We start from the raw sequence: 10,000 nt of genomic DNA on the forward strand, positions 1-10,000 counted from the left end.
AGTCCTCCATTAATGCCAATTTTACCTTGCTGCCTCGCAGGGGTTTCCCAGCAGTCGATATGCCGTTGCCTTTGGAAGGTGGTTCTGAAAATGAATCGGGTTTAGCTGGATACTCCTGCAAATCATGAGGAGAGAGATGAGGACAACGTGAAATCATGTTTCCAGGAACAATTTGCAAACAGACTGCATAAGAGGGATCAATCATAGCCAGTAATAGGGTTTATAAAATAAATAAATAAATAAAATAAATAAAAAATGTAAGACACTGATGTCCATTAGTATAAAAAAAAAGGCCCCGGAATGTTGTAGCTGTTTTAACTCATTTAAAATGCATGAGATGGATGGCATATTCTGAATGATGATGAAACAGAATTTGGAAACAAAGGCATGCACTACCACTACACATCAATCAGTTAGGGTGCAGTTTTGAAGTTTAATTCTAATGACAAACAGTGTGATACAATGTAATAAAAGCACACAGTGCCACAGTCAGTAAGTCTAGGGTGTAGAATTTAATCAGGACACTATAATAGGGTAACAAGATGTCATGGTTTTTCAGAAACAGACCTATATTTTAGCTTTATTTGTATTTTCAAATAATAAAATGAAAAATATAAATTTAAAAATATAGTTGTCATAAAATAATTTTACTGAGTATTATTTAGTAGTAGCTATGCTGCATCATTAGCAAACCCAGTTCACAGTAGTTACCACCATACAGTAAATATATTGCATACGGATCCTGATTATGCGTCAATAGCGCCACCATATTTGTACAGTGCTCCCAGGATAAATGTCATTCAACCACGTAGTCAAGACTAAAGACAAAAGTAAAATTGTGTATGGGTGTAGTATGAGCAAACAAAGAAAAAGCATAAAGGCAGAAAATTTCATAGGTAAGATTTAGTTTATGTTTTTGTATGTTCTGAACGTTTGGGCTAGAAAAGTAACGTAACCAATTATAGTACAGTCACTTCATTGACCATAAGGCAAAGTAGCATCAACTTGCTCTAAGTACTAGGCTTATTAAAGGTGGATGTGCACACTGAGATGCAGGAATATTGATGGTTCACAATAGTCATTCATAACAGGGGTTCATTCACAAACAAATTGCTCCCTCCGTTAGTATTAGAAGTGAAAGCGGGAGAGGGAGTGTTTCAGGACATGGATTAGATCAAATTAAACAGAGATATATATACAAATATTTCCCAAAATTTCCCAAAATTATGTTTAACAGAGTAAGGAAATTTTCACAGTATGTCTGATAATATATTTTCTTCTGGAGAAAGTCTTATTTGTTTTATTTCGGCTTGAATAAAAGAAGTTTTACATTTTTTAAACTCCATTTTAAGGTCAAAATTATTAGCCCCTTTAAGCATTTTTTTTTCAATATTCTACAGAACAAACCATCGTTATAACGTTATAATACCTTGCCTAATTACCCTAACCTGCCTAGTTACACTAATTAACCTAGTTAAGCCTTTAAAAATCATTTTAAGCTGTATAGAAGTGTCTTGAAAAATATCTAGTCAAATATTATTGTTTTATATCATGGCAAAAATAAAATAAATCAGTTATTAGAAATGAGTTATTAAAACTATGTTTTAAAAAAGTGTTGAAAAAATATTTTCTTAATAGGGGGCTAATAATTCTGACTTCAACACACACACACACACACACTCACACAAACACACACACACAAACACACAAACACACACACACACACCCACACACCCACACAGCCACACAGCCACACACCCACACACCCACACACACATTTACATTTATCTAATGTGAATATGAGTATTATTTAGTATTAGCCATGCTGCACCATTAGCTTTACCATTAGCAAACCCAGTTCACAGTAATTACCACCATAGATGCACTAGATATCACATACAGTCTCTGAGCATGCGTCAATACTGCCGCCATATTAGTACAGTGCTCCCAAGACAAATATCATTCAACTGCACTAGTCAAGACTAAAGCCAATGTAAAGATGCTGGACTTTAGCATTGTGGATGGGTGTAGTAATGATCAAGCGAAAAAAACAAAGCATGAAGGCATCACTTTTCATAGAAAAGACTTACAAACTTTTGTGCTAAACATGTACCATTATTGATGATAATACAGCCACTTACTGCGCAAACCATAAGGCAAAGTAACACTAACTCACACTAAATACAAGACTTATGCTAGTTTTGTTGAATAAAATTAGCAAACAATGTAGATAAAATAGGACAACATGATGCTGCTGTGCCAGACATTTGGGTTATTGTTGGCAAAGTGAAGTAACGGCTAGTTTTTCAAGTAACTTATAAAGGTGCCTAATAGCATAACAGTGCATGGGTCTCAATGTACTCACTGTCCACCTTAAATAATTGAATATTATAAATATTATGTACCATTTAGATCAGAAAGGTGGATATGCACATTGAGACAGGGATATTGATAGTTCACACGAGTCGTTCGCAAACGAATCCTTCCCTCCATTAGCATTAGAAGTGAAAGCAGGAGAAGGGGGTGTTTTAGGACACAGATTGGATCAAATTTAACTGGGTGGAAAGATAATACATTTCCATGCACACAATCACATGCTCTTTGTCAGCAATTCTCATGCGGTCACTTATCCATCTATGTAGAAAAGGGATGTAAAATTATTATTTTCATAATAAAGAAAATGCATACCACTGGGAAAACTCCAGATCACAGTAAAACCCAATAAGTTAAGGTAATTTAAACCATTTGAGAAAACCAATTGCAACCCAAGATTTAGGTTCAAAAACTAATCTTAATGGGTACTGTGAACTTAATCCACTTGAGTAAACGAAGCAATTTGAGCAAAGTAAAACTCAATAAATGAAGAGAACCCACACCAACTGAGTACTGTAAAATCCAAGAAGTGAAGGCAACTCAAACCATTTGAGGATACCAATTGCTACAAACCATTTGAGTTAAGAAAAATATTCTATGAGTACTGTGAACTTACTACATTAAGTTGAAGTAATGAGGTATTTAATTAACTCATTACTAAGTTCAAAACCCTTTTAAAATGAGTAGCATTTCAGTAAATTGAGTTAACTACAATCATTTCAATTGATAAAGTTAACTGTTGGGTTTTACAGTGTATGTGTCTATATATCTCTGGCTCTCTATGGCCAGTCCTCTACTGCACCTTGGTCCCACATTCATTTCAAAGGAGTGCTACCCTGTACTAAAATGGCAACTCTATTGACACATTTCTTCCAATAGACCACAATTGCGTAGGTGACATCTAATGTAAATATCTATGGTTATAACAAAAGAGTTAGATTAAATTGTTACAAGAACTAATAAAGGCCAAATGCAGAGTCTGCTGTTAAAACAAACTGCAGTTTTTTTTTAAACATCTACATATAAAAAGAACACAATTAGCAACATCTTGCATTGCATACAAACATACACCCAAAGCTTTTCTCAGCATGGACATAAACACTAAGTCAAGTATTCATACATATGTTCTTTGGCTTCCAGTCTTTGTGAGTATTCTTTTAAACACAGTCCATTATGTCTCAAGTACAGTAAATGTAATCAATTTAGAAAGATGATGAATGTCTGTAAGTATATTATAAGCATCACCATCTTCTAAAGCAATGTTTCTCAACCACGTTTCTGGAGAAAGACCAGCTCTGCACATTTTCCATGTCTCCTTAACCAAACACACCTGATTCAGATCATTAGCTCAAGATTCAAAGACCTGTAATGGATGTGACAGGCAAAGGAGACATCCTAAATATGCAGTGCTGGTGGTCCTCCAGGAACATGGTTGAAAAACACTGCACTAAAGTGACCGCAGCCCTTAAATAAATAAACATAATTTTACATGTATTTATTTATTTATTATTATTTTTTATTATGTATTAATTAATTTAATTATTTATTTAATGTATGCATTTATTTATTTATTATTTGTTTATTCATTAATTTATTGTCTCTAAATAGACCTAGGCATAGTTCAACTACAGTACTGTATGTACTCATATCAAGTGGTTCTAAACTGTGATGAACTTTTCTCCTAACACAAAACAAGTTAAAGAATGTTAAAAAACCTTTACCACTTAAGTCAATAGCTGCTTTTTACCAACATTCCACAGTATATCTTCCTTTATATTCAACAGAAGAAGAAAAAGTCAAACAGAATAAGTACATCATGGCAGAATTGCCATTATCATGCAAACTTTTTCATCTTCAAAGGTTGATCTTTTTTGTCACTATACTGTAGCTCTAAATGAATATGTGACTTCGATGTGAAGCGCAAATCTTGTGTTCCACCACTTGGGATCTGTTTATAAGTTTCTTTTTTAAAATATATTCACTTTCTGGGAATGAATACTGCCTGGCTTGTATATTGTCCTGAAACAAATATTCTGGTGCATGTATTGTATTTCCATAGTTTTGTCCATACACATTCCTACTGTGAACTAATAAAGACGTGCATTTTCATGAACTCAGATTAATAAGATGTTTAAATGCCTATTTTTATATTGTTAGGCCATGTTATCTAAAGCAAGAGTTTTAAAAGTGCAGTCAGAATTAACAACTCGGATTAACAAAGGTGAATAATGCATATTTCGTATTATTAGGTCATGTTAGCTAAAACAGGAGTCAAAGGAAATTCTACAGGGATCCATGAAAAAGTTAAAACATCTTTTAATAATTTAATAAACAATAAGAAATAAGTTTAAAAAACTCAAATGAAACATTATGCTAATGAGACAAACACATTACAAATATATAAAACCTGATTACAATAAACTAATATACTAATATATATAATATACTTTTCTGAATAAATTCGAAAAAATTATTATATTAAAAGTAAGCAACAAATAAATTGTGCAAATTTGATCAAATATGTGTATAATGAGTAGAATTTATCAGTGGTTAGTACTGTTGCCTCACATCAAGATGGTTGCTGGTTCGAGTCCTGACTGGGTCAGTTAGCAATGTTGTGGAATTTGCATGTTCTCCAAGTGTCCACTTGGGTTTCTTCTGGGTACTCCGGTTAGACATGCGCTATATGTGAATTGAATAAACTGAATTGGCCATAGTGAATGATTGTGAATGAGTGTTTTCCAGTATTGGTTTGCAACCTCAAGATAAGGAAGCTTTGTAAAACAATGTTGGCGGTTTATTGCGTTGACCACTGATGAATAAAGTGACTAAGCTGAAAGTACATTAACTAATTAATTATGTTAACACTGGAACTACCAGAATTCTGATTAAAATTACCAGAATGACCATAGAGTTTATTTAAGACTGTACCAAAAAAAAAAAAAAGTTTAGATAAAATGTTTTAAATAAACAGAAAAAAAAAAGAGTTTAATTTACATTCAAATCCTCTATTGAGATTTTACAATTAGGTTTTGAATGTCTGATATCATCATTTATTATAGGTCGTTACCCTCGTTAATATAAAGTTGTTATATTAAGTCCTAAACATACAAAATTTTGGTAACACTTTAGTTTAGGTCACAATTCATGCTATTAACTACTGTCTTATTACCTCTCTATCATTAAGATTAACTGTTTATTACTAGTTATAAAGTATGACCTTATTCTGCATCCCTAATTCTACCCAAAACCTAAACCCAACTTCCACTTTATTATTAATGAACAGCTAATTAGTCATTTATTAAGCTTGTAGTGTTAGTTAATGGTTTGTTAATACTGTGAATTGTGACCTAAAGGGTTAACAAAATTTTTTGTAATATAGCTTATAATTGTATAGCAGTTACTATACATCCCTAAAAGGTGAATACTTTACTTTGTCCAGCAAGCAGGAGAACAAAGTTTTGTTTATTTCAGTGAAAATGTTGAAAGACATGTCTAAAGTAAAGTTATATTTTTGCTATGTTGGTAACAAAGTTGCTGAAAATGCATGCGGTCACTGTTATGGCCATTAGTTAGAGTTCGAAATATGTTTTATGATCAAGGTGACTGAAAAGTTTGCTCCTTTTTTTCAGTAAACTGCTTATCACTTTATTTTGCTTATATCTTTAATTTTTAAGAGTATGCAGACTTTTTTAAACCACTTTATTCTTTCCTTTTTTTGTCAGTACACCAGTTAGATTGTTTGGAAGGCATGTATTTGGCTGCTACTCTGCCAACAACATCATATGTTTTAGACATTCTTTCTAAATCCTTCTCAACGTTTACTATTTAGAACAAACAAATGGCATCTTCCTCACTATTTATTAAATTCTGTTGCGTCCCGGACAGGTTTGTCAGCGAGAGACACACAGACAGAAAGAGACCCAAGTGAAGCAGTGACACCTTCTTTAAAAAACATTGCGATCATAGTCATCTTTGAAGCTCCATTAATTGCTGTTCCGTCATCCCTTGTCGTAACATGCAGGCTGCTACTTCGCACACACACACATACACACACACACACTTTCACTCAGCCTTTAATGCTTGGTAAAATTAACTGCGTGTTCCTTGTGCTTTACATGTGCTGGTTACAGCCGAGGTCGCTGGTAATTGAGGAGTCGGCGCCATACATTTGACGAGGCAGATGAATCGCCACTTCCTCCAGACAGAGACAAAGTGTGGAGGGAAAAAAAAAAAAGTCATTCTCTGACCAGCACTTTCTCTCTCTTATCTGCTTCCTGAATAATTTACAGAGCTGAAACATCACAGTTATTAAACTACAGCCCCATTAACCTATGGAAACTTCTGGATTTTGCTTCTACTTTTGGGCTCATAACAAATGTCAGAATGTGACACTTTAAAACCACAGCTAACCCATTTAATGACTTCTAGTCCTTGCTGTAACATATTCTAGCCAAGAAGTGAGCATTTAGGCAGGAAGGGGCTGTCTTAAAGAAAGTCCATATATGTCACTTTAAAATGGCAATTAATACATTGTTAGAAGGGGGAAATTAAGTGCAGTCTAAAAAATGCAGTGTTTTATAACGTGGACCATTTAAAAATATAGACAAACCCAAACTTTGGGTTATTCTTTAATCCATTATCTTTTGGGTTAGTCCCCTAATTATAAGGGGTCACGACTGCAGAATAAACTGCCAACTTTTCCAGCATATGTTATATGTAGCGGATGTACTTCCAGTTGCAAGCCAGTACTGGGAAAGAAGTATCGAAAAACAAATTATATATATATATATATATATATATATATATATATATATATATATATATATATATATATATATATATATATATATATATATATATATATATATATATATGTATGTACATATATACAGTGTGTGTGTGTGTATGTATGTATGTATGTATATATATATATATATATATATATATATATATATATATATATATATATATATATATATATATATATATATATATATATATATATACATACATACATACACACACACACTGTATATATGTATGTATATATGTATGTGTGTGTATGTATATATATATATATATATATATATATATATATATATATACACACATACATATATACATACATATATACAGTGTATATATATATATATATATATATATATATATATATATATATATATATATATACATACATATATACAGTATATATATATATATATATATATACAGTATATATGTGTGTGTGTGTGTGTGTATATATATATATATATATATATATATATATATATATATATATATATATATATATATATATACACACTGTATATATGTATGTATATATGTATGTGTGTATATATATATATATATATATATATATATATATATATATATATATATATACACAGTACAGTATATATATATATATATATATATATATATATATATATATATATATATACAGTACAGTATATATATATATATATATATATATATATATATATATATATATATATATATATATATATATATATATATATATATACAGTACAGTATATATATATATATATATATATACACACACAGTATATACACACATATACACACATATATCAGCAATACTGAAGATTTACTTTTAATAACAGATCTTAAACCCATTGTACCTCTTTTTGGACAGACATATTTGAAAAAACTGAACTTTAACTTGTTTCCAGCTCTGAATTTAATCATACTAGATTTGAAGTGATCATGTACATGTGTTCCTGATATGGAACTGATCACATTCAGAGATGTAGATCTATAGAACAGATTTTATTAGTTGACTATATTTTAAACATCTCATATTTTCATTCAATTGTTCATCGTTTATCCAAAGTCACTTAGAGTCGTATGGTGGCCATTTACATCTGCTCACGGACACAACCTCACCAGTTCTGGTTCTTAGACAGAGGATATACTAATATAAGTAATATTAGGCCGCCTCATGCATGAAGAATTATTGATTTAGCCATATTATATTTTATTAGTTTACTTTTATTTATTTATAAAGTGCAATAAAACAACAGTTGTTGACCATTGTGCTGTACAAACCTGAAAGCAAATTGTCAAAAATAGACAGCAACAGATAAAACAACATACATTACATCCAATATACCACACAGCATAAACGATAAATAGCAAGACACCAAATTGGTACGATCACTTTTCTCCCAACTTAAAAGCTCTTTCTTGGAGGGCGAGAAGTTTCCCTCTGAACGAAGATTCATTGGAAACTGTTCAAATGCACACAGGTAGATCGTTCCACATTTTAGGACCTACTACAGTGAAAGCTCAATCTCCTTTTTTCTTCAATTTGTACAAAATACTAGCAATACTAGTGACCAACTGTTGTCAGTCGGCACACAAAATGAGACAAACCATGAAAAGATGCATGATTTTATAGTTTACAAAGATGAAATGCAAAGAAATAAACAGTGATGTAATGCCCTGCTACACTTGTCATTTCATATACACAACCACAATTTGTATCATTCTAAAGATATTCGTGTTCATATAAACACTATAAATGAGGGCTTTTCCCTCAATTCCCGGGTCTGAATTCAGGCTCAGTGCAGCTGCTGTCTTGCCCTGTCTATTTTAACCATTAGCCCTGCTGGTAATCTGGAGGATTGAGGCAAACACAGCAGCATGACACTGTCTTTTATCAGGAGTTTGTTCACATTTCGACACAAAGTCTGCCATTCTCCAATTTTCAAACTGCTCTCCAGACAAAAATGCTTTCTGCAAACAAACAGCTTTGCTGTATCGACCCTGACAGCATCGCGGGGAATAACATGCAACAAACCCTGTCGATCATCGAAACAAACACATACGACCCTACATGAATGGCTAAATACTGTGTGCCGTGGGTCCATGGACGCGTTCTCACCCAGTCATAAACATAGTGTCTCACAGCTTGGCATTGGCAGGTCTACCTTGCCTTCGCAAAGCATGTGCAGTCATGAATAATTAAGAAGCCGGGTCTTCTCATAGGATAAGATAACTCCGCTATGAATAATAATGAGAAACCGACGCGTCATCTTTCCACTTGAAGTTTTGCGCCACATCACCGATTTTGATACAACCCCAAATATCATTTTAAACACAGAAGCTAAAATTAGCTGACAAAAGCTCAAAATTACCCAAAGTGAACCTTTAAATATATATTTTCTTTTTTGTTTGTTTAGGAGCTAAAAAATTAACCAAATCAAAAACTTAATTTAAATAAACAGTTTTAATAAATTTAAATAAACTATTTTTAAATTAGCATTTAGCATCGGAAATTTAGAATGGACTATGTAAATCAGTTGTATTGCTCCAATAATTAATTAAATAGTTAGTGTGTTTACTTTAGTAGCTAAACAAATTCAGTGTAAACATATTTAAATTTTAAAAAAACATTTTCCAGTGTAAATTTAAAAGTCAATTAAAATGTATTTATTTATTAATTATATCTTTTTTATATGTTTGTTCATTTGTACTGGGAAACATTCATACACTCACATGTCCAGATATTACAGCCAATTTATTTAGTCCAATTCATTTATGGTGCATACCTTTGGACCGTGGGGGAAACCGGAGTGCC

At 32.0% G+C, this 10,000-nt stretch overlaps 1 protein-coding gene across 16 annotated transcripts in view; it reads right to left on the reverse strand.

The window, feature by feature from the left end:
• Positions 1-10,000, reverse strand: part of nlgn1 (neuroligin 1) — a 786,090-nt gene that overhangs the window by 679,797 nt on the left and 96,293 nt on the right. For 8 of the 16 annotated variants that reach the window (XM_087271572.1, XM_087271571.1, XM_087271575.1 and 5 more), the window contains exon 3: positions 26-115. The exons of the other annotated variants lie outside the window; for them this stretch is intronic. The gene's annotated coding sequence lies outside the window, so the exon portion shown is untranslated. The remainder of the gene's footprint in view (positions 1-25; positions 116-10,000) is intronic. 16 annotated transcript variants of the gene reach the window in all.

The sequence above is a fragment of the Danio rerio genome, chromosome 11 (genome assembly GCF_052040795.2).
Source record: "Danio rerio strain M-AB ecotype USA chromosome 11, GRCz13ab, whole genome shotgun sequence".
NCBI classification, from domain to species: domain Eukaryota; kingdom Metazoa; phylum Chordata; class Actinopteri; order Cypriniformes; family Danionidae; genus Danio; species Danio rerio.